The 26,895-nt window shown below is 49.0% G+C and overlaps 1 protein-coding gene and 1 long non-coding RNA gene across 2 annotated transcripts in view; one reads left to right on the plus strand and one right to left on the minus strand.

Moving 5' to 3' along the window:
• The window catches only part of GABBR2 (gamma-aminobutyric acid type B receptor subunit 2), a 352,196-nt gene that overhangs the window by 25,078 nt on the left and 300,223 nt on the right, over positions 1 to 26,895 (minus strand). The window lies entirely within an intron of this gene.
• On the plus strand, positions 1,583 to 8,278 carry LOC123381479. The gene is made up of 2 exons (XR_006588505.1): positions 1,583 to 2,307; positions 7,942 to 8,278. It is a non-coding gene; the product is annotated as an uncharacterized LOC123381479 (long non-coding RNA).

A 26,895-nucleotide genomic window follows, 5' to 3' on the forward strand; every position in this document is an offset into this window, starting at 1 on the left:
GAGCACCTAGGGGGAGAGCATTCCTGAGAGGGGGAACAACAGGTAGGAAAGATCTGAAATGCCAAAGACTTTGGCATGTTTTAGGGAGCAAGAGGAGGCCAGCGCGGCTGGCGGGTAGTAAGTGAGGGGCTGACACTGCTTCTTACTCGATGCTGTGCACACAAACCACCCAGGGAGCTTGTTAAAGTGCAGATGGGGGCGGGAGGTCTGGCTTCGGCTCAGGATGCTGCATTTCCAAGCAGCTCCCAGGTGACCCTGATGCTGCTGGTCCAGGGACCGCCTTCTGGGCCGCGAGGCCTTAAAGGATCTTAGATAAGAGAGTGACGTTTGGTCCTCGGCTTAGCAGATCTTTGGTCAAAAATGCAGATTCTCTTGTCACTCACACACCCCTGACACTTGAGTGATAGCTTAGTACCAGCACAGACCTGACACAGCTTGTCTGTATGTTCTGACCCTGGAGCAGATCTCAACCACACTGGGCTTCTGTGTGTCCTGCGTGGGGCCGGCCAGGGTTTCAAGTCTGGGCAGGGAGGCTGGGGTGGGGGTTCTGGATGGTGGGAGTGAAGGGAGCCATATGCTTCACCTGTGACCACGGGGCTCTTGGTCCCTTGGACCTTTGATGCCTGCCACTGCTGTGAGTGGCTCAGGTTCCCAAGCCCTACTCAGCCTGTGCTGCTTTGAAGGAGGGGTGCCTTCTACCTTCTGAGCAGCTCCCAGAAGCTGGCTTTCAGAACTTTTTCACTGGGCCATTCCTGCTGCTGCTGCTGCTGCTGCTTCCTCTCTGCCTCCTCCTCCTCCTCCTTTCCCTCCCCCCCTTCTTCTCCCCCTCCTCTTCCTCTCCGCCTCCTTCTCCTTCTTCTTCCTCTTCTCCTTTTTTAATTTCAAAGTTGATTTTTGAAATACATAGTAAAATTGGTGTTTTTTTCTACTAGAGGAGAGTACATGTATGTATATCAATGTGAATTTGAATGTGTGTGGTGAGGGGAGGGGAGGGGAGGGTGTCTGGCCTTCATGGGCTGCATTTCAGAATCCTGAGACGCTTTTCTTTTCCTGGGAAGGCAGGTGAATGCCTCTTCTGGGGGAAATGGTGAGGGAGTCTCATCAAGGAAGTCTGGGCAAGGACGGGAAAGGGCCCTGGGTTCAGACCCCAGGTCCATCACTTGCCAGCTATGTGACTTTAAACACATCCCTAAGCCTTTCTGAGCCATGATTTGCTCATCTGCAACCTCCCAGGGTTGGCAAGACCATCAAAGGAGGTAAATGGTGTGTTTAGCAGGCCTTAGAGGCTGGAAAGCCCTCTCCTTATATGTAAACCATCATCATTATCTCCCACTGCAGAGTCACAGAGCGCTAGAGCCGGGAGGAACCTTCTGGATCCCTCTGGGGCTGGGCTGCTTATCTCAACAGCAGCAGCCCCACATCTCTGAGGCAGCAAAGCTAGAGCTGTCATTTCAAGGTAAGAATTTCTTTTTTAGAATGTTTGGTTATGAGTTTGGGTGAATTTTTTTCAGGATCCCAGATCCTGAAAGAATGGGACCTGTGAGATCACACACCGGGGTTTCTCAACAGGGATGCTCCCACATGTTTTTCTTTGGAGAGGGTACAATTCTTTGCTGTGAGGGACTGTCTTGTTCAGTGCAGGGCACTCAGAGCTCCTAGGCTGTGGGCCCTAAAAGCCAGGCGTGGTTTCTGGTCACTGGAACAGTGCAAATCTCCCTCCCCTGGCTGCCCATTTCCAAACACTAAATGCACTACTCCAATTCCTCTTTTCACAGATGGAGAAACTGAGGCCCGGCAGAGCACTCATAGTGAGTGGGTGACTGAGTAGACGCCCAGATGCAGGTGTCCTGAGCCCGGTCCTGTGCCCTGGGCACTGGGTCATGCTGCAGGCTGGCACAGGAGGGGCCAGCCTTGTGGGCTGCTCACCACAACATTTATGGGGATTTGCCATTCATGGGTGCTAGGCACTGCCGTATCAGCCCCCCGGAGCTGGCTTTTGGGTGTATCCGATCCGTTGGTGCTATGCGTCCTTGCTCACATAGGCCTGGAACAACTTCCAGAACAACAAACATGGGGCCCAGAGCCACTCACCTGATGCCCTCTGGCCACATCCTCACGAAGCCTGCTTTGTGGAGGGGAGATGAGGTGGAGGAGGTGGCCAGGACCTCACCGAGGAGGGCAAGGAGCCCTGGTCAGCCTGAGGACACCATTTGGACAGCAAGACCCCCGCCTGGTCCTGTTCAGACAGGCATTCTGCATTTGGAATCTTGTGGGAAATCTCATGGTTGTGAAAGGCTCACCGCTGGGGTGAGGACTGTCTTGGGGGAAGTTAAGGGCTGACGAGTGCCGTAATAGGTCCTAATCTTTCTGGCCCTTTGGAGCCCATATGTGTTCGTACGAGAGTCCCTCTTTGATCTTGACCTCAGGGCAGTCTGGTGAAGGAGCCGGGAATTTGATACCCATGTTATATAGGTGAGGAAACGGAGCTCAGATGGGACAAGAAACTTGCTTAAGGTTACACAGCAAGCCAGAGGCGGAGGCAAGCACCATCTCCTTCTTGCAAAGCAGGGTTGGGGGGGGGGGCAGCTCCACTTCTTTTGTCCTTCCTGCGGCCTCTGTTCCCTTCCCTGGGGAGGTGGGCCTTCGAAGGCGCCCCTATTTTCCTTGGGCCTGTGTCTGAGGCCTCCGGGGCAAGCCTGGAGCAGGAAGAGCTCACGGATGTTGCCACCGAACCCAAAGCCAAGAGGCGCTTGATCGTGAGGGTGCTTTCACCGGGCGCCCGGTGAACGGGCGGTGGCCCCCCTGCTTCTCGGGTGTCAGTGTCATGGTCTGCAGCGGCCCCTGTCAGCACAAGCCTGCCTGTGCTGGGGAATGAGACCAGTGCCCAAACACACACCTCCCCAGATGAGTCGATGACCCAGTGGCACATCCTCAAGAGAGACAGTCACCAGGGGACGGCTGGGTGCCAGCGTGTGGGTCTTCCCTCAGTTCTAGGGCAGGGAGAAGCTCACAGCCTCTGGGCGGCGTGAGGGCCATTGACGCGTTTTACTTGATCCACACAGTGCTTACATTTTTTTTGTCTTCATAGGCAGGACTTAAAACTCAGGTGATTCACGGGAACACCCAGATTTTTGGCTTCTCCTGAATGAGATGCTAGGAAGCACAGGGCCCGGCCGCGTGAGCTGGGTCTGTCTGCCACCCACCCACGTCCATGCTGCTTGTCCAGCGCGTCCCTAGTCCCTGGCTTCCCCATCTGGGGGGTTTGAGGCAGTTCTTCCCAGATCTCAGGGCCCATGAGACCTCAGCTGACACTGGGGTACGTGGAAATATGGGTTAACTGTTCACATGGTCACCTGAGTTTTCTAGAAGCAGCAAGTCTGCTGGCCCCTTACCCTGTGAGGTCCCCTCAAGCGCCCACATTCCGTGATTCCGCGGTGGCAGCACCAGATGGGATGCAGGGTCGTCTGCCTAGAGTCTGGCTTGCACCCACCTCAGCAGGACCAGGATGCCTCAACCCACAGGCAGAAAGCCGCAGGCCGGCATTTCCCAGCGTGCCTGTGGGAGCCACGGCTGGGTGTCCCGGGCAGGCAGAGGCCAGAGGGCCCCCTGGTGGCGCCCCAGTGAGGAGGGGGTAGGCAGGGGACGAGCAGATCAAGGAAAAGAGCAGGGGGAGACAAGAGGGGCTGCAGAGAAGGGAGGCCTGTGACCTGCAGAGCCCGCAGGAGCGGTGAGACTGTGAGCTGTAAGGTAAATCCTAAGCATAAACAAAACCCAGAGCTTCATGAGGCAACGGTCACTTCATGTGTACCCAGCACCACCCGGACAGTGACTGGGGGAAGGAAAGCCTCTGGCACGCCGTGCTCCTGTCTCCCTGGGGAGTTACCCTCTGCCTCCACCCCAGCCCCCAGCCTCGTCCAAAACTCCTCCTTGGGCGATTTCTGTTTCTCGAACTAGTTGCCCCTTCCTCTTGCCCTGCAGGGAGCTTTCTGAAAAAGGCATCTGGAATGCCAGCTACATTCTGTACCTGTCACCACTCTCCTCAGGCCACTGCGATGCTCCCCATGGTCTCCACGACCCACCCTAGTGGCCAGAGATGAGGGACCCTATTTAGTCCCCTACCCTCAAAGGCCACTCTGGATGGGCTCTCTCCTGTCACCTCCAGGCCTTGCCCTCTCCCAGATCTATGCCTTTCTCTGCTGGGGCCCTCTTGCTCCCCTTCCTCCCCCGGAGGGGCATCTCTCTGTGGGGCACCCCTTTCCTCGATGTTCCTGGGCCTCCAACCTAACGTTTTCCATCTGAACTTGTCACTCTCTCCCTTAAACCTGCCCTTCCTCTCGCGTTGTCTAGCTCAGAGAACCGCTCCACCCAGGTGAGACCAGAACCCTGGGTTCTGGTCTCACCTTCTTTTCTGATTCCACCCAGATCCCCAACTCAGAGACCTTCAATGCTTCTCAGACCGCAGGAAAAACGCACTGACTCGTGACCGCAGCATCGTGACCCTCTATGATGGGCCCCACGTATCTCTCCAGCCTTGACACCCATCATCAGCCTCATCCATCCATGGCCAGGCCCATAAAGTCCCCTCCTGGTCCTGGGATAACCCCTCTTCACCACCGTGCGAATGGCACCTGTTCCTCCACATGCCAGACTCTGGGCTAAGCATGTCATATATACACCCCGTTGGATTCCTACAATCACTGCATGAGTGAGCTCTAGTGAGCCCCTTTTCAGGGGTGCTAAATGAGTAGAGGAGAGACTGAGTGCCGTGTTCAAGGTCACACAGGCACTAAATGCTGGAGCCGCGACTTGCTCCCTGGTCTGCCCAACTTCCCAAACCTTTGCTGTAAACCACAAATCCCAAACTACACCAAAGCGTGCCCTGGTCACTAGAGTGCCAGCAATGAGTTTCAAGTGTCCCAAGACGGTGCTCTCCTCCACCCCAGGGCACATGGTTGGCCAGGCACCTCCAGCCACGAGCTGCCTCCGCGGTCACTCTGGTGCCCTGCCCTACTCGAGATTTCGTCCTGGCCCCGAGTTGGCCAAAGGCAGCCCCTCCTCCTGTACTTTCCAGTCAGACCTGGGCATGCCTGCTCAAGTGCCCACTCACCCACATCCTGCCTCTAGGACAGAATCCCTCCGGCCTCTTTGTGGGGGTAACTGCCCCTGGTCTGGGGAGAGGTCTGTGGCCCCAGAAGTGAGTAGAGCTCCCAGAGGGCCCCGTTCAAGTTGCCCAGCCCTGGTCCTTGGCAGGACTGGCCGTCTCTCCTGCTCAGCTGATGCCTCAAGGCCGCCAAGCTGGCCCTACTCAGCCTGGCCATGCAGGTGCGGTGTTTCTCATTGCCCTCTCACAGGAGCCTGCCGCATGGCCTGGCTGCTGGCTCACAGTGACTCCCTGCTGTCAAGTCCACGCCCAGCCTGGTGAGAACAGGGAGGGGACAGAACTAGGGTGTGAGAACGCTCTAAATCAGGAAGCCGGAGCATGCAGTGTCCTGGACAGAGCTACTGTATTTCACCACTGCTGGGCACGTGCACTCAATTTTATGGTTTTCAACGCCATTAGATCTGCCTAACAACCCTAAAAATTTAGTAGGGCCATCACCCTTGTTCCCATTTTGCCCAGAGAACACCTAGTCCGGCAATAGGCTGCAACTCACCCAGGGGCACACACTTGATCCCCGCGTCCTGACTCCTAGCCCAGGGCCCTTTCTGTTGTTTGTGCTGCTCACTGGAACCCTGGCTCATCTGGAGTTCTGGGAGTCCCAGCTCATCAAGGAGAAAGGAAGGTGGCTGCGTGGGCGGGCGTCAAGTGCCCCCTCTCCTGTTCTCCGCTGCATCTCAGATTTTACCGTCTGCCCTTGGCTAAGCGGCAGTAGGGCGACAGCACAGTGCCCTGGGATGATGGACAGCCACGGGCCCTGCCTCTGGATGAGGGTTCTGGCCCCAAGCTCTTGCTCCTGCTGAGCCCCAGGTTCTCCTGGAGAAATGCCAGAGTCACCTGCTTTAAAGGGCTGCTCTGAGCACTGAGCAAGAGCCGGGTAAGACAAAAGACTACAAAGCCCAGAGACACACGTGCCCCAGGGTAATGCAAGTGAGAACAAAGCATCCATTTCATTTTCCTGTTGTCATTCAGGGAGGCAGGCGGACTGGGAACCCCCAAAGTGCAATGTTGCAAAGACTGTCCCAAAACAGGATGCTGTGATTGGTGCTGCTGCCCCCCGCTGGCCACGCTGGGGATCCTCCAGCCGCGCCCCCCCCCCCCCCCCCCGCCCACCGGGTGGGTGGGCATGCCCCCTTCTTCACCCCACAGCCTGCTCACTTTTCTAGGCCCTCTTCTCTTCCTCCCCGCCCCCGCCCTTCTCTCCTTATATACACACATATAAAGTCTTCTGAGATCACACTGTTCCAGTTTGTGGATTCACACACCTTTTGGGCTTGAAGAGACTCAAACATTTTCTTTCGCTTCCACTCCTTAGTGTGTACTCTCTGCCAAGGGTTCGTCTTTGCACACCTCTGATGATGAGACACTCACTACCTCCTAAGGAAGCTCAGTTCATTCTTGGGACGAGTCAGATTAAAATGGGAATGTTCTTCCTCATCCTAAGCTGAGACCTGAATCCCCAGAACTTTGCCCAACGGTCATGGGCTCTGCCGTCCGGGCCCCTGCAAGCCATGGCTCCTTCCTAAGCTCCGGCGGTTGTGCTCCTCGGACACCTCTCTTTGCTGGGTTGACATTGACCCTTTCTATGTGGCACAGTTTTTAGCCCTTTCCCTTCCTCCTGTCCTCCTGTCCCTCTCTGCATGGGGTCTGGGTCCCATCCGAGACACAAGTTTCCCAGGGGGTCTGAGTAGGGCAAGAGTGCTGTCCCCTCCCCGCACCTACAGTCCCCTGAGTTTGCACTGGTTATTTGGCAGTTGAAGCATACCATGGAGCTTGGCGGTCCACATTGTCATTGTCCATGTTTGAGGGAATACTGGTCACACACACACACACACACACACACACCCCTGTCTGCTGCTCCTTAGGGATCTAAGCAACCATAGATCTTGTGATGCAGAACCCCTGAGAGCTCTCTCTGCTGTCTAGGAGAAATGTGCTGGTGGCCCCTTTGTCATCCCTCGTGACACTTCAAGGTCTCCTTTTCCATGTAGGATGTGCTGCCCTCCTGTGCCACTCCAAGAACCGGCCACCAAAGGTTACTGTGACCTAATGATCTCACTGAAAAAGAATTAAAAAGGCCCAAATGAGAGGGGGGAGCGAGCAATCTAGGGACAGGATGCGTCAGGGCAATAAGAATAGGAACGTAGATTTAAGGAGGGTTGAAGTGGTACATTTTTCCTATGGACCAGAGAAAGTGACATAGCTTTGGCATAGCAAAAAGTAAGCATACAATCACCTCTCACGTTAACTTAGCGTTTTTCACCAACATAATCACACATACCCCTATGACAATCCCACGCAAGGTAGGGCAGGAAGTATGAGCCCTAGTTTGCAGATGAGGACACTGAGGCTCAGAGAGGTTAAGTGGGCTGACCGAAGGGAATGAAGGAGCGGCAGAGGCAGGGGCTCCCCCCACACCCCAGCTGCTTGTCCATAGTTCTCAGCCCCTTTACCAGTGGGGGGGGGTGTCACATGGCCAATTCTGGCCAGTGTGCTGTGTGTGAAGCACCATTCGCCCCTAATGGGCTGAGGCCCAGAACTGTTGTAAGGCCGGCCGGCTGCCTGGTGGTGGGGCCCAGATCGCTGAGCGGCCTCGTGGAAGACAGTTACCCTGGAGACTATGCGGATTCACAGGTGGACTTTGAGTGAGAAATGGGCTTTTGATGCGTTTGGCTGCTGAGATTTAGGGGTTCCCAGATTTAGAGGGTTACTGCAGCCCAGCGCAGCCTATCCCCACTAATACAGAAGGGCAATGACATCTGTTTTATGTTATCACGTGCCAGGCACCACACTAAGGACTTTGCACATGTCACCGCACGCAGTCCTTAAAGCTGCCTGTGAGAAAAGGATTGTTCTTCCTCTTCACTGTATGGGAAAATGGAGACACAGAGAAGTGAGGCCACCTGCCGCGCGTCATAGGACCACTAAGGTGTGGACCCGGGACGTGAATCTGGGTCTATCTGATTGGAAAGCCTCGATGAACTCCAGTGATTTGCAGAAACAGATGGCCATTGTGTTCCAACACCCTGTTGGGCTAAATGCTTCCTTTGAAGATGGAAGATTGCACAGATTGCTTTTCTCATTCAGATTTTATGCCTGAGTAAAATCCTTGTGCTATGATTTATTATAGCAACACTGATTTTCCAATTTTAAGACAACAATGCGGCTTGAAATAAAAGAGAAAGAAAACATTGAAACATTTGAAACCTTTGGTTTCAATCCTTATTACATCTTGCTTGAACTGCTCAGGGCCTCTCTTTTCCCCTCCTGCCTCCAGTCTCTCCCATTGCGACTGGCTGCCACAGCTACCTTCCTTCCTTCCTTCCTTCCTTCCTTCCTTCCTTCCTTCCTTCCTTCCTTCCTTCCTTCCTAAATTCTTTCTTTTTAAATTCTTTTTTATTTTGTTTATTTTTTTTATTAGTTTTGTTTATTTTTGAGAGGCAGAGAGAGACAGAGTGCGTATGGGGGAGGAGCAGAGAGAGAGGGAGACACAGAATCGGAAGCAGGCTCCAGGCTCTGAGCTGTCAGCACAGAGCCCTATGCGCAGCCTGAACTCACGAACCGTGAGATCATGACCTGAGCCAAAGTTGGATGCTCAACCGACTGAGCCACCCAGGTGCCCCGAATTTTTAAATTCTTTTTAAAAAAATGTTTATTTATTTTTGAGAGAGAGAGAGAGAGAGAGAGAGAGAGAAAGAGAGACAGAGCACAAGTGGGGGAGGGGAAGACAGAGACACCAACACACAGAATCCAAAGCAGGCTCCAGGCTCTGAGCTGTCAGCACAGAGCCCAACATGGCATGGGGCTCGAACCCACAAACCATGAGATCATGACCTGAGCCGAAGTCAGATGCTTAATGGACTGAGCCACCCAGGCGCCCTCGGAGCCACCTTTCTAAAACAGAGTCTGAGCATGCTCCCTTCCTGCTCAAAACCCATAAAGACTCCTCGTCCCTTCCTGCAGCACTTTCTAAATTATATTCTTCAGAATATGTAAATGTTAATATGCTCTATGAGAAAAGGGTTCCGTGGCCAAAGAAGTTTTGAAAATGCTAATTACATTTTTTATTATTAAATATTAAAATGTTTAATTAAAAAATTTTAAACTGCAGGACTTTTCAGAGCCTTTAAGATGCTAAATTCAAGTCCATTGTACATTTCCAAGAGGCAGATGTATAGCTTCTGGGATTTCTTAAGCTGTTGGACCATGAAATCCCCCATTCCCTTTTATTTTGGGACACCTAATGGGATTAGCATTCTGTATCATCTACTTTGGGAGGATGTTGGCTTTTAGGATGAAGTCTGAAGTTCTCAGCTTAACACTCAAGTCCTTCCAGAATCTGGTCCTGGATCACCCTCCAGGCTCATCTCACAAAGCCCTGTCTCCGACTACCCCAGGGTTCAATCTCTGGACATCTTACTGTTTGTCATATCACTCAGTGCTAGGTTGTGGGGTTCTCTGAGCTGTAACCTGGAAAGAAAACAAGGGTTGAGGAACAATGTCAGAAACCGGACACAATACAGCCTGTACTGGGGAAATGTTAAGCACACTCTATTAGTGACGTGGCTGAGATGAAAATGGGAATGAGGATTGCACGACTAATTGAAAGCCATATGTTTACCGAGGCTCAAAGAATCCCTTTTAGAAACAGGAACTGGGCCCGCGTATGCCAATGAACAAGGCAAAATGGGTGCACGTTGGAAACAAAAAGCACCAAGATATGCTGGGCCGAACCAAAGATATCAACGTTAATAATAAAGTAATTAACATGCACGGGAAACGCAAAAGCTGCCAGGAGGCTGATAAGAGAGCGTTATTAAAAAAGAATGAGCAGTGTAGCTAGCAGAGAAGCGAAATTAAGTTTTGCATTTCTTATTTTATCATGGACCCCCCAAATACTCTATGAGTAATAAATAGGCCTTGACTTACTGCAAAAATACCAATGAGGCCGGGGCCAAAATTTGCTGTGGACCCTCCCTCTGGCAAAGTAAACAGATCCATCATCAGTCAGCCAGCCAGTCACTGAGAACAGGAGGAGAGCATAGCAGACCCATGCCAGGTGGTGTGGTCGATGGCATGGTGGTTAAACGTGCCAGCTCTGGGGCCAGACTGCCTGGGTGCTAGTCCCAACTCTGTCACTTACAAATGACGGGACCTTGTAGCAGCTATTTAACCTTGTTGTTGCCATCTGTAAAATGGGCGTAAACACAGTGCCCACCTCATAGGTTTGAGGATTAAATGGACTGATGTGGAAAACTGCCAGATAAGTGCCTGGCCCCAGGGGAGGGCTCAGTCGGGGCCAACTGTTACTATCGCTACACCTCCATCACCCCCTGCTGCAGTCTGCCCCCCCAAAAGCTCCCTGATGAGATATAAGTTCAAAAAGCATTTCAAAGGACTCATTAAGAAAAGCAGATCAGGGGTGCCTGGGTGGCTCAGTCGGTTAAGCGTCTGACTTTGGCCTGGGTCATGATCTCGCTGTTCCCGAGTTCGAGCCTTGCGGGGGGGGGCGGGGGCTGTGCTGAAAGCTCAGCGCCTGGAGCCTGTTCCAGATTCTGTGTGTTCCTCTGTCTCTCTCTGCCCCTCCCCCACTCACGCTCTGTCTCTCTCTCACAAAAATAAATAAACATTAAAAAATTAAAAAAAAAAAAAAAAAAGAAAGGCAGACCAAACTCTTGTACCCTCATGTCATGGCTCATGTGTCTGGTTCCCCGGGGCATTCAGAGGAAGAGCAGGAACCTGGAAACAGGCATCTGAGGACTGGTTCAACCTGGCACATTATCCTCAGTCACCTATCGGGCTCTGAGGCTTTAAGTAAGCCTGTGCCTTGGTTTCCCCATGAGGGACATGAGGGGTCTGTTTAGGTGGTTTCTTAGATCATTTCAAGCTCCGAAATTCTGAGTCCACAACAGTCACACAGACAAACATCAATTATAAAGAGTGTAAAACGATCCCTCCTTGAAAGTTCCTCCTCGGCCCTCTGTTCCTGGTACTGGTCCTCCTGGGCCCTCGGGCTGGAAGCTGCCCAGGTTTTGGCCTCCTGTGCCTTCCTCACCAGCATGTCCACCCGCCCTGAGCACTGTGGCTTGAGTCTCTCTGCCCATCTCACCCTGAGGACACCACGCCCTGTCCCTCGGGGCTCATGCTCTCTCGCCCTCACTGTGTCACCTTCCCAGCCTGTCCCTTCCTCAGGGAGGTCTGTCCCCCACCCCCACTTTGCTCCTTTGCTCTCACTCCTATGAAAACTTTTTTTCCCAAACATCCATTAGCTGATGGTACAAAGAACTCTTGTGTGCACTGTCCTCTAGGAGTCAATAACTGCTAACGTTTTGCCATATCTGCTCCCCTTCTCTCTTTCTGTCTTGCTTTCTCTTTCTCTCTCTCTATCACACACACACACACACACACACACACACACACACACACGTATGTTTCCACCCTCCCCCCGCCCCCAGGCCATTTGGAAGTAAATTCCAGACTCCATGACACTTCAGCACAAATAAGTACGTTGTCCTTCACAAGCACGTTATTTTCTCTTATCACACCTACGACAAGTAGAAGCTGGTAACTAGAGTGAACCTTGATAAAGACCTCATCACGTTGCTCCACTGCTACAACTCCTTGAATGGCTCCCAACTGCCTCTGAGGATAAAATCCAAGCTCCTTCCAGCCCTGTACCTGCTTTCTACCAAAAAAGCAGCCAGATGCAACCGATTCTTGAACTCTTTCTTACACATACCCTACACTTGCCTGCTCAAGGGTTTTCATCTACCGGGAATGCCATTATTCCTTGAGGCTTTGCCCGTTGTTTAAAACTGAGCTAAAATCCTATTTTGTCCAAAAAATATTTTTTTAATGTTTATTTACTTTTGAGAAAGAGACACAGAGAGAGAGAGACAGAGGCATGAGTGGGGGAGGGGCAGAGAGAGGGAGACACAGAATCTGAAGCAGGCTCCAGGCTCTGAGCTGTCAGCACAGAGCGCAACGTGGGGCTCAAACTCAAGGACCGTGAGATCATGACCTGAGCGGGAGTCAGACACTTAGCTGACTGAGCCACCCAGGAGCCCCTTATTTTGCCCCAAATTTATAAGGTCTTTCTAGATGAAATGCATCTTTCTTTTCATATCTCCATAGCATGTGGGAAGCTAGTGTGATGACATATTTCACGCACGGAGGGAGGCAGGGACGAAAGAATCACAGAGAAACGGAAGGGATCCCTGATTAAACCGTGTGCCTGAAGAGTCCACGTTACCTCTGCACCTTTCCAGGATGTCAGTACGTGGCCTCCACTGTGCACTCCAACTTAGTTACTTGCAACTGAAAAGATCCTAATGGCTACGGTAGGGATTAGGGCTGACAATCAGTCTTCTAAGGCTGTGAAGCAGCCGTAGAAAAATACAACGCATTATGCTTTAGTTGGACTGGAAAGTTGCTTCCCAAAGAACTTCCACCTCTTCCTACCCTTGCTTTGGAGCGCCCTTCACCTGGGGTGCCTGTGTCTACCTTTACTTGTCTGTTTTTAAAAATTTGAGATAGGGGCACCTGGGTGGCGCAGTCGGTTAAGCGTCCGACTTCAGCCAGGTCACGATCTCGCGGTCCGTGAGTTCGAGCCCCGCGTCGGGCTCTGGGCTGATGGCTCGGAGCCTGGAGCCTGTTTCCGATTCTGTGTCTCCCTCTCTCTCTGCCCCTCCCCCGTTCATGCTCTGTCTCTCTCTGTCCCAAAAATAAATAAAAACGTTGAAAAAAAAATTAAAAAAAATTTGAGATAAAATTCACATCACCAAAAATGCATCATCTTAACCATTTTCCAGTGTACAATCACCGGTTTTTATTGTATTTACAATGTGGTGCTACCATCATTACAACCCCCCCCCCCCCAGGGAGTAGAACCCTACCCCCCATCCCCCTCTGTCAGCCCCTAATCTACTCTCTGCCTCTGTGGGTTTGCCTACGGACATTTCACATGGACAGAACTGTACCATACGGGGCCAGGTAGCGCCTGGCTTTTCTCACCAAACATGATGCTGTTAAGGTGCACTGTGTATTCAAGCTTCATTCCTCTTTATGGCCGAATCATATTCTATCGTCTGGATACACCCATTTTGTGTACCTATTCACCAGCTGCTGGAGGTCTGTGTGGGCTTGACCTGTTGTTGCCATTATTAGTGCGCACATTGTCATCTCTCTTGAGTGCCGATCCAGGGGTGGAATCGCTGGGTCCGATGGTGACTGTCTAATTTTTTGAGGACATGCTAGACTGTTTCACACAGCTCCTGTGGTCTTAAAACCACCCAAGTCCTTCTTGTTTTTTCAAGATGTGGGGAGAAAAAAGTCCCCTCTCTCCTTTTTTTGGTGAACTATTTCTCAAGGCAGGATGATTAGCCTGTGCGATTAGCCTCTGTGATCCTCTAGGGTTGGGGGCGGAGTACTGACATTGTCAGTGAACGCTTCTGTCTCCCTGGGACTGGTGGAGTCCTGAGAGCAGGGTCTGTGCCTCCCCCAGTGCTGTGGCCCCAGCATCTGGCACGTAGCAGAGCCTAGTAAATGAAGTTTGGGCAAATGAATGAATGGCTCCTGCCTCTCTAGCAGCCTCATGGTGCAGCTGAGCATCACGAAGGCTTCTCCAGAACAGAGGGCGGGTTGTGCTGAGAGCCTCCTGGATGTGGGAGTGAGAGCGAGTGGGAGGGGCACGGGGCGTAGATGTGGGAGAAGCCACGGGGCAGGGGGGGAGTGTGCATGCGTGGATGGATTATACCCACACATGCTTATGCTCATAGACGCCCACGGAATGGGCCTTATGATACTGATCCAACTGGTTATGCCTAGAAGGGGGAATCGAGGACAGTAAATGTGGGCAAGATGGCAGTTAGGATGCCTGGTGACAGACAAATGCTGGAGGCAGTAACAGTAAAGACTTCACCCGGGGGTGGAGCTCTGCTACTTATGAAGCAATTCCCCCTCCGTGGTCTCATGTGAGAGTCCGCGTGGAGCACGGAGGTAGCATGGCTTTGGGAGCAGCAGGCTTAGCTTCGTGCCTCGGGGCCCCACCCGCCACCTGTATGGTCCAGAGCCGGTCAGTTGACTCTGCAGACCTTCAGGTGCTCACCTGCAAAATGGGAACAGGATTCTCTCTGCTCACGGTGACTGTGTAAGGATTAAGTGACTGCATTTTGGTAGAAGTGCATCGGAATGGATAAATCTACCTCACACGCAGCCCTGCCCCTCAGGACTTCCCTGGGAGGCTGGCAGGGTAGTTGGGTTAATTTCCTTATGGAGTCAGAAGGTTTGTGGAGTCAGGGGTGAGAACGAAAGTCACAATGATAGAACGCCTTTTATGGGTCAGGCTCAGTGCTAGGCACTTGAACATGTTATTCCCGTTAATGCTCCTAGTAAACCTGTGAGGGAGGCAGGAATCTTTCCTAATAGGCACTGCTCAGAGAGGGTGAATCACTCACCCCAGGTCACACAGCTAGGAGATGGCGGCATATGGATCAGAACCTTGGACTGTAGTATCTACCTCATCATTCCTCCAAAGCTCACAGTGCAGGAGCCTGGGTTGTGAATGCATTCCATTCCCTTGGCATGTGAATGCATTTCCAGAAGGCTGCCATATATTTTTAATAATTGGTATGAACATGCAATCTCTCGTCAGCTGGCTTCCCGTCTGCTGTAAGACACAGATAAGAAAGAAAGAGCCGAGCGGACACAGGAAAATCCTCCACACCCGTTGGCAGGAATCACTCCAGCCCAGAGTTACCTTTCTCGATTTAATTCTCTGAGCCTTCTGTGTCTGACTCATGTAGGAAAATGACTTCTTGGGTGAAATATTAAAACGCCATGCGCGGATGTTCATCGTCTCGCTCTGGCAGCTCTGGTGACGATGGTTCAGGGAGACAGGCTGTGCAGTCTGGGTCTGGGCATCAGATTTGATTCCTCTGAGGTTCCCGAGCCAGGAACGTACCGGTCTGGGCTCAGGGGACCCAGTGACAAGGAGTCAGACACAGGGAAATGGCAAGTTGAGGGACTAGTTCTCAGGGGGCTGAGGGGCAGGGTGGCCAGGGGACAGATAATAAATAAGGCTCCATGTATAGCTGACCTTCATCAAGAGCCCTCAACGTCCTCTCCAGGGACTGGCTCTTCTAATCCTCCCAAAGCCCTCTGCAGTAGGAACTATTAATATCGAGACCCGTATTCTGGATGAAGAAACTGTGGCCCTCAGAAGTTGTCCCTCACTGTATGTATCAATTTCCTATGGTTGCTGTAACACATTTCCACAAACTGGGTGTCTTAAAACAATAGACATTTATTCTTGCACGGTTCTGGAATCCAGAAGTCTTAAAGCAAGGTATTGGCAGGGCTTGCCTCCTCGAAGGCTCTGGGGGAGAATCCTGTGCATCTTCTAGCTCCCGGTGGCTGCAGTTCCCTGGACTGTGGCCACATATAACTCCAGTCTCTGCTTCCCCCTTCCCACGGCCTTCTCTTTTCCGTGTATGTCTTCTTCTGTTTCTTATAAGGATACTGGTCACTAGATTTAGGGCCAATCTTGGTAACCCAAGACGATTGCATCTTAAGATCTTCAATTACATCTGTAAGGACGCTTTGCCTCAATAAGGTTCTGTTCATAGATTCTGGGGGTAGGGATGTGGACATATCTTTTGGGGCCACAAGTCAACCCACTGTACTAACCTAATTGCACGCAGTAAGTGGCTACGCTGGGATCTGAAGCTAAATCTAATTCCAGAGTCTATTTGCATAACCATTACGGACCATCTGCTACCTACCTATCTGCTGTGTGACTATGTGCATGTTGCTTAACCCCTCTGTGCCTCAGTTTCCTCGTCTGTAGATAATGGTAAGAACTGCAGGGGGCTGTTGTGAAGATGAAATGACCTGGCAATGTAAAGCATCTGCAACAGGGCCTAGCACATAGTATATGCACTCAACACACACTGCTACTGAGGACGAGCTGGACTGGGAGACAATGCTCTCGGATCTAAATTTGCTGGGTTTGAACATCTGCTCACAAGTGCTCCATGCTTCTGAAACATCAACCAGATAATCACAGATGTAAAAGAGATTTGAACATTTATAAGAGAACACTACGCACAATGGATGCTAATAATTTTGAAAGCACCAGTGAAGAAAATGTCTCTTTAAAACAAAACAAGTAAAACACAGGATTGATGCGGGGAAAGAAAAAAAAAAAAAAGCCGGAAGCATCGAGAGACCAGCAGGCCCATTCTGGCAGAAGGGATCCCACGTCATCTGACACCACATGGCCAGGGCTGGGGACAGTTTCAATGCGTTGCAAGGTCATCTCAGGCTGGTCAGTTTACCTCTCCAGCCTCAGTTTCCTCCTCTCTAAAATGGGGATGCCCAGGTGTTTTGTGAACTAGGCCATGCTGTGGAAATATGAGGCACTGTTGTTTTTATAGTATGCGTTTGCCAACTGTTCAGCGCCTGTGTTCATGTGGGAGAGACCGAAAGTCAGAGCCCCAGTCCATAGAAGGGCAGGAAAGCGGGTAGGCTGGGCACCGAGAACTGTGCAGGACCTGAGATTATGTTGCTATCCACTGAGCACTTAGGAGGGGTCCACACTGTGTCCGTGTTCTCTGAACTGAACTGAGCATCTTTGGGTTATGTTAAGTGTTCCATCCTATGTCAAGGTCAAAATGACTCAGTATTTGAAACTTAATCCACCGTTGCTTTAGGGAGAAACTTCAAGCCAAACAAAGGCCAAAAATAACAACTATTCACTGAATAACAAATATTCAGTGGCCGATGGTCCCATTTCAGAGCCACTGCGGGTGCCAAGGTGCCTGGCCACTGTGGTGGCCCTTGCTTTCTTGTCGATTTCTGTGGTTGGTGGCTTCCTGCAACTGAAGGGCACAGGTTTATTTTGTTTTTTGCTTTTTGTTTTTTTGTTTTTTAACCTGCCTAATGTTTTGGTCTGGAACTTGCTCACCTGCCTCTCAACTGCAATTGAAAAATATGGCACAAACAGAAATCTTGTAGCTTTTCCTTTTTCCTATTCCTTGCTCTCTCTCTTCCATGGGGGAAACAATTGTTTAAATGAAGATGAAGGATTTTCAGAAAATCATGAGCCTGGAGGAACTCATTCAGGTCTGTAGGGTTCACACACGTGAGCCTTCCCAGGTGGCCCTCTCTCTGAGTCTGCTTGTCCTCTGTCACTATCACATCCTCTGACTGGAGGTCAGGGTGGGGGGTAGTAGGGAACCATCTGGACTTGAGGTCTTCTGGATTCAAGTTTTTCTTCTCTTACCTTTTTAGCCTTTAATGTATTATCATGAGCTTCTATCTAACTTTGGCATCCACAGTGCAGTCCTGGGCCCTTCCTAGAGAGGTGAGAGGCTAGTCCGGAAGGTTTCAACCCTGGCTGTACACTAGAACCCAGGGCAACCTAAAAAAAAAAAAAAATCCCAATGCTCAGGACCCCTTCCAATTCTGATTTTCTGGGGAGCGTGACCCAAACACAGTATTTTACAAAAGGTATTTTCTGGGTGATGCAGCCAGGATTGAGAACCACAAATGTAGCCTATCTTTAAAATCATTTAAAGGTGCCTAGGTGGCTCAGTCAGTTAAGCATCCAACTTCAGCTCAGGTCATGATCTTGCAGTCCGTGAGTTCGAGCCCCACGTCGGGCTCTGTGCTGACAGCTCAGAGCCTGGAGCCTGCTTCGGATTCTGTGTCTCCCTCCCTCTCTCTTCCCTTACTCTGCTCACCCCTCTGTCTCTCTTTCAAAAGTAAATAAACATTAAAAAAGATTAAAAAATCATTTAAAAATCTTCCTCTTCAAATATTACTTTAAAATGTTACTTATTTTTCTTTTCAGTATCAACATATTTACCCAATTATATAAGCCAGCTGCTGAGTAACCACATCACCTGATCAGAGGTTGCCAAAGCTGAAAAGAGTCATGCCAGGGAATCATGCCCATTCATTCATTCACTCATGCACTCATTTATACATGCATTCCTTTGCTCATCATTCACTTGTCCATTTTACCAACATAAATTAAGCACCTCCTATATGCTTGCCAGGTGCTATGTAGGCTTTGGGAGTAGAGCACTAAGCAAGACTGGCAAGGGACCTGGATCATGGAGCTCACATTCCAGTGGAGGAAGACAGAAAACAGAGGAGAGAGTGAAGGATAAACGACGTGATGGAAAAACAGGATGAGGTGAGACAGAATGCTGGGGGTCATTTACGGCTTGTTAATTAGCTAACATATCAGTACTCCCCAAAATGATCTACTACAAGTTCAATGCAACCCCAATGAAAGACCCTAGTGGTCTTTTCTGCAAACATGGAAAAACTGATCCTGTGAGTCTAATGGAATCAAGGGACCCTGAATGGCCAAAACGGTCTTGAAAAAGAAAAAAGTTGCGGGACTTATGCTTCCCAATTTCAAAGCTAACCATAAGTGATAGTAATCAAGACAGCGTGGTGTTGGCAGAAGGGCAGACATGTAGATTTATGGAATAAGATTGAGTGTCCAGAAATAAATCATACATCAATGGCCAACTGATTTTGCATAGGGGTTAGAAGACTATTCAATGGGGGAAAGAATATTTTTTTCAGCAAATTGTCCTTGGACAACTACGTATCCACATGTAAAAGAAGTAATTTGTATCATTACCTCATCAAATGCCTAAATGTAAGACTAATACTATAACACTCCTAGAAGAAAACAGAAGTGTAATAAGTCTACATGACCCTGGATCAGGAAATGGTTTCTGAGTTATGTTATCTGAAGCACAAGTAACCAAAGAAAAAATAAATTGGGTTTCATTAAAATAAAAAATGTTTTTGCACATCACAGGATGCTACTGAGAAAGTGAAATGATGGCCCACAGAATGGGAGAAAATAGTCACAAATCATATATCTGGTACAGATCTAGTAGTATCCAGAATACGTAAAGAGCTCTCACAAATCAACACCAAAAAGACAAATAATCAAAAATGGGCAAAGGACTTGAATAGATACTTTTCCAGAGAAGATATGCGTATGGGCAACATGCACTGGAAAAGATGCCCACCATCATTAGTTATTTGATAATAATTCTCATCAAAACCACAATGAGATACCACTTCACACCCAAAAGGATGACTACAACCAAAACGACAGATAAGTACATTTTTTGGTGACAACGTGGAGACATTGAAACTCTCATACACTGCTGGTGGGAATGTAAAATGGTGCAGCTGCTGTGTTCCTAAAAATGTTAGAGTTACCATATGACCTAGCAATTCTACGTGTGTGTGTGTGTGTGTGTGTGTGTGTGTGTGTGTACCCAAGAGAATTGAAAACATATATTCACACAAAAATTTAGACACGAATGCTCACAGCAACATTATTCATAATAGCCAAAAGGTGAGAAGAACCCAAATATCGATTAACTGGTGAATGGGCAAGCAAAATGTGGTATATCCATAGAAGGAATATTATTCAGCCAGAAAAGGAATGAAATACTGACACAGGCTACCTTAAAAACATTATGCTCAGTGAAAGAATACAGAAACAAAAGGCCACATGCTGTACGATCCCATTGATATGAAATGTCCAGAGCAGGCAAATTCATGAGATATAAAGTAGATTATTGGTTGCCAGGGGCTGGAGAGAAGGGGAAATCTGGGGTGACGGATAAAAGGAAAGACTATTTGGGGATGATGAAATACTTCTGGAATTAGATAGTAGGGATGTTTGCACAATCTTATGAATGTATTAAAAACCCACCACAGGGGCGCCTGGGTGGCGCAGTCGGTTAAGCGTCCGACTTCAGCCGGGTCACGATCTCATGGTCCGTGAGTTCGAGCCCCGCGTCAGGCTCTGGGCTGATGGCTCAGAGCCTGGAGCCTGTTTCCGATTCTGTGTCTCCCTCTCTCTCTGCCCCTCCCCCGTTCATGCTCTGTCTCTCTCTGTCCCAAAAATAAATAAACGTTGAAAAAAAAATTAAAAAAAAAAACCCACCACAGCATACATTTGAAAGCTGAATTTTATGGCATCTGAATTGTACCTCAAAAAACTACTCCATCAAAAATGAATCTCTCTGCTGTGTGGAGAATGGCTTGGAAATGGCAATGAGTAGGAGTACGAAGCCTGCTTAGAAATTTGTGATCACAACAACTCAGTGGCTTCAGCAGTAACGGTGCTTTACTTAATCACACCTCTTGTTCACTGTGTCAACTGTAGCTTTGCCTCGTAGCGTCCTCTTCTGGGATGCCAGATAATGAGCGTGATGGTGCTTTGGACCTTAGTGGTAGCAGTGGAGTAGAGTGGTGGATTAGCAAAGGATTTGGCAGTACAGTCTGTAGGATTATTACAAAACGTCTCAGACAATATCCCACTGATCTCCTAATATGATCGCTCTAAGGGTTCAATTATTCAGTTAATATTATTTATTGAGTGTGTACTATGTGCTGTGTACTTTTCCGGGTGCTGGGGATATAGCGGTGAATAAAACACAACCCTCCCTCCCCACCCACGTCCTCACAGAGCTCACATTCTAGTGGATGGGGCAGTATTTGTGACAGCGGTAAGAATTTGGATGGAATGTGCCAAACTCATTCATACAGAATATACCATAGTATATAGTCAATGCACTATATACAGAGAACCCTGTATATCAAAACCTGGTTGTCTCTCTCCTTTTGGAGAGTCCACATATTAGGACTGCTCTTTCCTGCCCCACTGAACTCAGGTGGGGACTGTTAACATGTTCTGGCCAGTAGAATATCTGTGGAAGTGACATGAGACGCTTTGGAGTGGAAGCTTTAAAAATCAGTACAAGCTTCACCATGTACTCTTTCCCTTTGCGGCACAAAGTGTCCCAGAAGATGCCCCTCCAGCTGTGTCCTGAAGTTAGGACACTATGGGGGAAGCTGCCGTTGACTCCTGATGGACAGGTACTCTGATGAGTAAAGAACCTTTATTATCGTAGTCTTGGGTTATTTATTTATGTATTTATTTGCTACTACAGCAAAGCCTAGCACACCCTGACTAATACACGTTCTCTTTTACTTCTTCACTCTCTGAAAGGCATTAAATCCAAACTCAATCCTGTCTCATACTTTAGAAAAGTAAGCCCACTATCTCAGCACTGTAACTTAAACTTAAAAAAATTTTTTTTTACCCGACGCGGGCTCAAACTCACAAACTGTGAGATCATGACCTGAGCCGAAGTCAGACGCTCAACCTTCTGAGCCACCCAGGCGCCCCTGTAACTTAAGCTTTAAACCAAGAATCTGGAGGCATGTGTCATAGAGAGGATGTAGTTGGTGACAATCCATTCTGTGTGTATCTGTGTGTGTATCTGTGTGTGTGTGTGTGTGTGTGTGTGTGTGTGTATCTAATCTTGCCCACCAGCCTGTGCAGTCCTTGAGGGAGCCTGAGTGTGGCAGACACAGGGGTACCCCATAACCGTTGAAGAAGCACCCCAATGACACATAATTTACAAAGAGTAGGTTATTTGGAATTTTCTCCACTAAAAAGAGGGAAGGTCTCTGTGGGTGCAATGACTTATGTTTCTGCTGACATGGATGTGTGGGGGTGGGGAAAGATCACCCAAATCTAAGGTTTATTTTTTCCAGAATGGTTTTACCAAGGTACACAGTGGTCAGAAGATGCCAGGATTACAGACAATTTTCCAGCCATTCTGTTCCAGGCACTTGAGAATTTCTAGTAAATAGATCAACCCCTGGAGAGCACCTGGACAGGTAGGGACCAGAGAATTTCTAACCTCAGGGCTGTGCCCTCGTGTTGTGGCTCTGTGTGTTTTGTTTTGTGTCCTGAGGGACCGTCGGAGCCGGAGTGCCTCCTGAAAGCACAAGGGAATCCAACAAGGAAGATGAGATAAACTGTAATCTGTCACATATCTAAGATGCCTTCTGATGATACAAGATGTTCCAGAAATGTGGCTGTGGCCAGCAGAGCCCGTCTGTCCACACATGGGGCCCACGATGCTGACTGCAGCTGGTGCTGAGCCGGGACCCACGCCAGAAGGCGAGTATCTGTGGACATCCCTAAATGTCTCTCTGGCATATTACTCCTATTAAATCTTGCCCTGCATTCTCATTTTAATAACTTAATCTGGAATTTACACCTTGCCTCCTCTCCTGGAGGGCCTGAGGCAGCACACAATAAAAGCCCAAACACAAGAGGACTGTTAAAAATAAAGACAAATGATCAGAAAGCAAGATAATCCTCCAGGAACTTGAGATAAGATGGTTACTGCAACAAGAGTGTTGAATTCGGTTCCTACTTTCTGGCAGCCAAGGTTAAAAAGAAAGAGTGGCTTATTCAGTTACGATTGCCTGATCGAAGGAAGGAAGTAGATACAAGTTCATGGGGAGAGCACAATCCATTTCCTGAAGCTAAATTCCAAGAGGATCTATCCTGTGGATCTTCATCTTAGGGGCACTAAGTCACAAACTGAACAACAGTCCTTTATAGAAGATGCTGAATCATTCTTCAATTGGCAGCTTTAGCCCCATAAGTGGGCCCTTGATAAAAGGCGAGGGTGTAATATTAAATTAAATTGCAACTCGGCGAAGACATTTCTTGGAGAAGCCGGCTTAATGGGCCCAGACAGATGGGTTGAATTTGGACATATGGAGGCATGGGGAGAGAGTTCCAGGTGGAGGAAACAATTTATTCAATAAATATTTACCGAGCACTTACTCTGAGCCAGGCCCTGCCAGTGAGTGGGTGCTGGGGACACACAGATGGCCTTGCCCTCCAAGGAGGTCACGGACTAGGGGTCCAAGTGCACAGACAGTCAATTACCGGTGTTGTGACTGGAATGAGGGGCAAACAGGGTAAGGAGCTTAGGCAGATAGGCATGTTCCAAAGGCTCCTGGAGAAGATGCTTCAGAGCTGCTTCTTGAAGGACAAATAGGAACTTTTTGCATGAAGATGGCACCTTGAGGAGGTGTGGAGGCTGTACTGGGTAGAGGGGACAGCACGTACAAAGGCGTGGAGGAAGAGAGAAAGTGGTATTTTGGAGGAACACAACTCATTCCGGGTAGCTGAGCACAAGGAGTGAGGAGGGGCTCAGAGATGGGGAGGCAAATAAAGCCAGAATGGCGAGGTCCTCTGGGCCTGCTAAGGAGTGTGAGCTTCATCCTCTCGCCGATGGGGAGGGTTTTAACCAGGAGAGTGAACTGGCCAGAAGCTCAGATGATGTAGCCACCCGCGGGGAGGAGTTGGTGCCCTAGCAGACTCCACCAGAGGTCCTTGTGGGGTCCTGCCACCCTGCCTGGGAGTTGGTCTGCATCTGCTGGGGCCCCAGCCCAGCCATCCACGACCCCATAGATGACTAGGGATGATAAAGACCTGTCCCACTGTCCAGGGCTGGCAGTGATGACCCATTGCTTGGAATGTGACCCTTTGCATCGAAGTTTTGGGCCACCTGTGAACAGCCCACAGAGAAGAGTGGACCCTGATCCTTAGCACTACCCTCACCCTGGCCATTCTGATACCTCTTTATTTCAAAATGAATAGTGTGAGCTGGAGCTTGGACAAGCTTTATGAGGATACCAGATGTTTCCAGAAAGTATCTGCTTTGTGATTGGATTTTTCTGCAGAGCAACTGTAGAGGGAGGTAGAAGATAAGAGTGAAAATTATTTAAAACTCTATGTATTCGCCTCTTCCAATATCTGTTTCCATAGAAACATACAGGAATAAGCCACCAGTTTCAAAGCCAAGTGTAGTCTATGACTTTGAAAGCCCTGGTTTGCTTCCTCATAAAGGACGGTAAAAGCATGGAATGTGGAGGGAAGTTTGAAATACCCCTCTATTCCAGACTGCCCTTAACGTGATGACTACTTGAATGGCCAGAAAGCCACAGAACCCGGAGTGCTGGGAATTCTTGATGCAGAATGCTTGCAGCCTATGGAGACAGCCTTTCGCCATTTCCATAAATAAACGCCACACACATGGCTCCCATGGGTGCCTGTATTGCACATGGTTCCATCTCTTACTGCCACCTGCCTGGGAGCAGATGGGGGAATGTCTTCAGGGAGGGCAGGTGGTCTAAGGATGCTGCCCTGTGGCTCTGAGGGGTGTTCAACATTCAGTGACTTTTCGTGCTGTCCACCATTTTCTCTTCATTCAAAACCATTTCAGAGTGGAGGTGGAGGTGGTGGTCTGGTGTAAAAGGAAGGCTTGGGAAAAAAACCCAAACAACTCTTCCACCTAGATTCACAGGCTGTCTTCACACCATGAGTATACACTGCTTTTACTTCCAGGGGAAATCATCTCAAATTATTTTCCTTAAAAGAAAAAAAAAATGCCATATGGGTGTGTGTGTGTATGAACACACATGCCCAGTGTCAATTCTTGGTTTTCATCTTACTTGATCTAAAAGCAGCATTTGACACACGTGGTCAAAACTTCCCCCTTGAAACACTTTCTTCATTTGGTTTCCTAGACACCAGACTCATCTGGGTTCCTTCCTATCTCGGTGGCTTCTCCTTCTAGGTCCTTTGTGTTTCTTTCCTACCTTCCTGATATGGGAGTATCACTAGATACTCAAACACTGGAGTGATTGAGGGTCTGTGCTTGTTTCCCTCCCCCTGCAGGGCTCTCATCCAAGGTTTTCAATGCCATCGGTGTGTTGACCACATCCAAGTTCCCATCTCCCTTACATGTCTCACATGTCTCCCCAAACTCCAGACCTGTGTATGTAACACCTATTCACCATCACCACTGGTAGACTAGTATCAAAACACAAGTGCTTTCCCTTTTTTCTCAAGAATACAAATCACAGTTAAAAACCCCCGTTTAGCCTGCTTGGCAGATTTGCCCACACCTGCTATATCTGAAATGCAGAAACGGCCCATCTTCCCGTCAGACCCTGTAAAGCAGAGGAAGAGAGGGATGAGATGATATGGGGGAGATACAAGCCCGGGGCCAAGTCGGGGTGGACCTGTCAGCCCTCGCCTTGGTCTGTGGTGTTTGTCTCAGGGAGCTCTCCCACCTTCGAATGCCCCCTGTGCATGGGCAGCTCTCTCTCCCATGGCCCAGCTTGTGGACAGCTCTCTCTCTTGGCTACTCCCTTCCTTCCTGACCACTGCTTCAAAATTCCCTTCCCAGGCTTCTTCTGTCCCCATCACTGCTTTGTGGTTCCTCGGGCTCCAGTCAGGACATCTTCACTCGTCACTGCACCCACTCCCTGGGTGACAGCACTCATGCCCACAGCCCCCGTCCTCCAATCTCTATCTATAGGACAAACTACTCCCTCGTGCTCTAGGACCCTGTATCCAATATGAGCCACTCTGCCCAGAAGTGAGCTCCTCACATTCCCTCCCAAACCTGCTCCTTATTCTGCACCCTGCCTCAGCGAAGAGGTCTGCCATCCACCACCCAGAGATCTGGGCATTGCCCTTGCTGTCTCCCTGTCCCATCCCTTAGAGTCAATCAATCACCAAGTCTCATCACATCTGCTTCCTTAATCTCTCGCAAAGCCACCTGCTTCTCCCTGTTCCCGCTGCAACTGTCCTGCTCTAGGTCACCATCAGTTCCTGCCTGGATTATAGCAAAACCCATCTCTGAGCCATCTCTGGGCCTCCAGCCTCGCCCCTCCATCTGTTCTCACTCTGCAGCCAGGGCAAATCTGATCATGTCACTCCCCTGATTAAATGTCTTTAATTTTGAAGTTTAACCTCCTCTGTTTAGCACGTAATGTCCCTAACGACCAGCTCTGCCCACGTCTTCATTTGTCTTTCCTGTCACCTCCCCAAAGGCACCCTTGACTTTAGCCAGCAGAACTCTCCCTCTCCCTCTCTCTCTCTCTCTCTCTCACACACACACACACTTTAAGAAAAAAAATATACTAATAATTAATATGGTGAGAAACTAGATGTTTTCCCTCTAAGATAGGGAATAAAGTTGGAATGCTCCCTTCTCACCATTCCTATTCAACCTTGCAACTTGGAGCCCTAGCTAATACAAATAGTAGACGAAAAAAGGAAATAAAAGCTATACAGATTGGGAAGAAAGAAATAAAATTGTCTGTTTGCAGTTGACATGATTATCTATGTTGAAAGTTCCAAAGAGTCAACAAAAAAACCTCCTGGAACTAATAAGCAATTATATAGCAAGGCTGTAGGATATAGGTTAGTATACAAAAGCCAATTTCTTTCCTATATGCCAGAAATGAGCAACTGGAATTTGAAATTAAAAACATAATACCATTTGCATTTTCACCAAAAGCAAAATAAAATACTTAGGTATAAATCTAGCAAAATATGTATAAGATCTATGTGAGGAAATCTACAAAGCTCTGATAAATCAGAGAAGTGCTAAATAAATGGGAGAGACATTCCATGTTCATGGATAGGAAGACTCAATATTGTAAGATATCAGTTCTTCTCAACTTGATCTATAGATTCAGCACAATCCCAAACAAAATCCCAGTAAGTTACTTTGTGGACATTAGCAAACTGATTCTAAAGTTTACATGGAGAAGCAAAAGACCAAGAATAGCCAATACCATACTGAAGAAGAATAAAGTTGGAGAGCAGGCACTATTTGACTTCCAGACTTACTATAAAACTATAGTAATCAGAACAATGTGGTATTGGCAAAAGAAGAGAGAAATAGATGAATGGAACAGAATAGAGAGTCCAGAAATAGACCCATACAAATATAGTCAACTGATCTGTGACAAAGACACAAAGGCAATAGAGAAAGGATAGTATTTTTGATAAATGG

Source organism: Felis catus, chromosome D4 (assembly GCF_018350175.1).
Source record: "Felis catus isolate Fca126 chromosome D4, F.catus_Fca126_mat1.0, whole genome shotgun sequence".
NCBI classification, from domain to species: Eukaryota; Metazoa; Chordata; class Mammalia; order Carnivora; family Felidae; genus Felis; species Felis catus.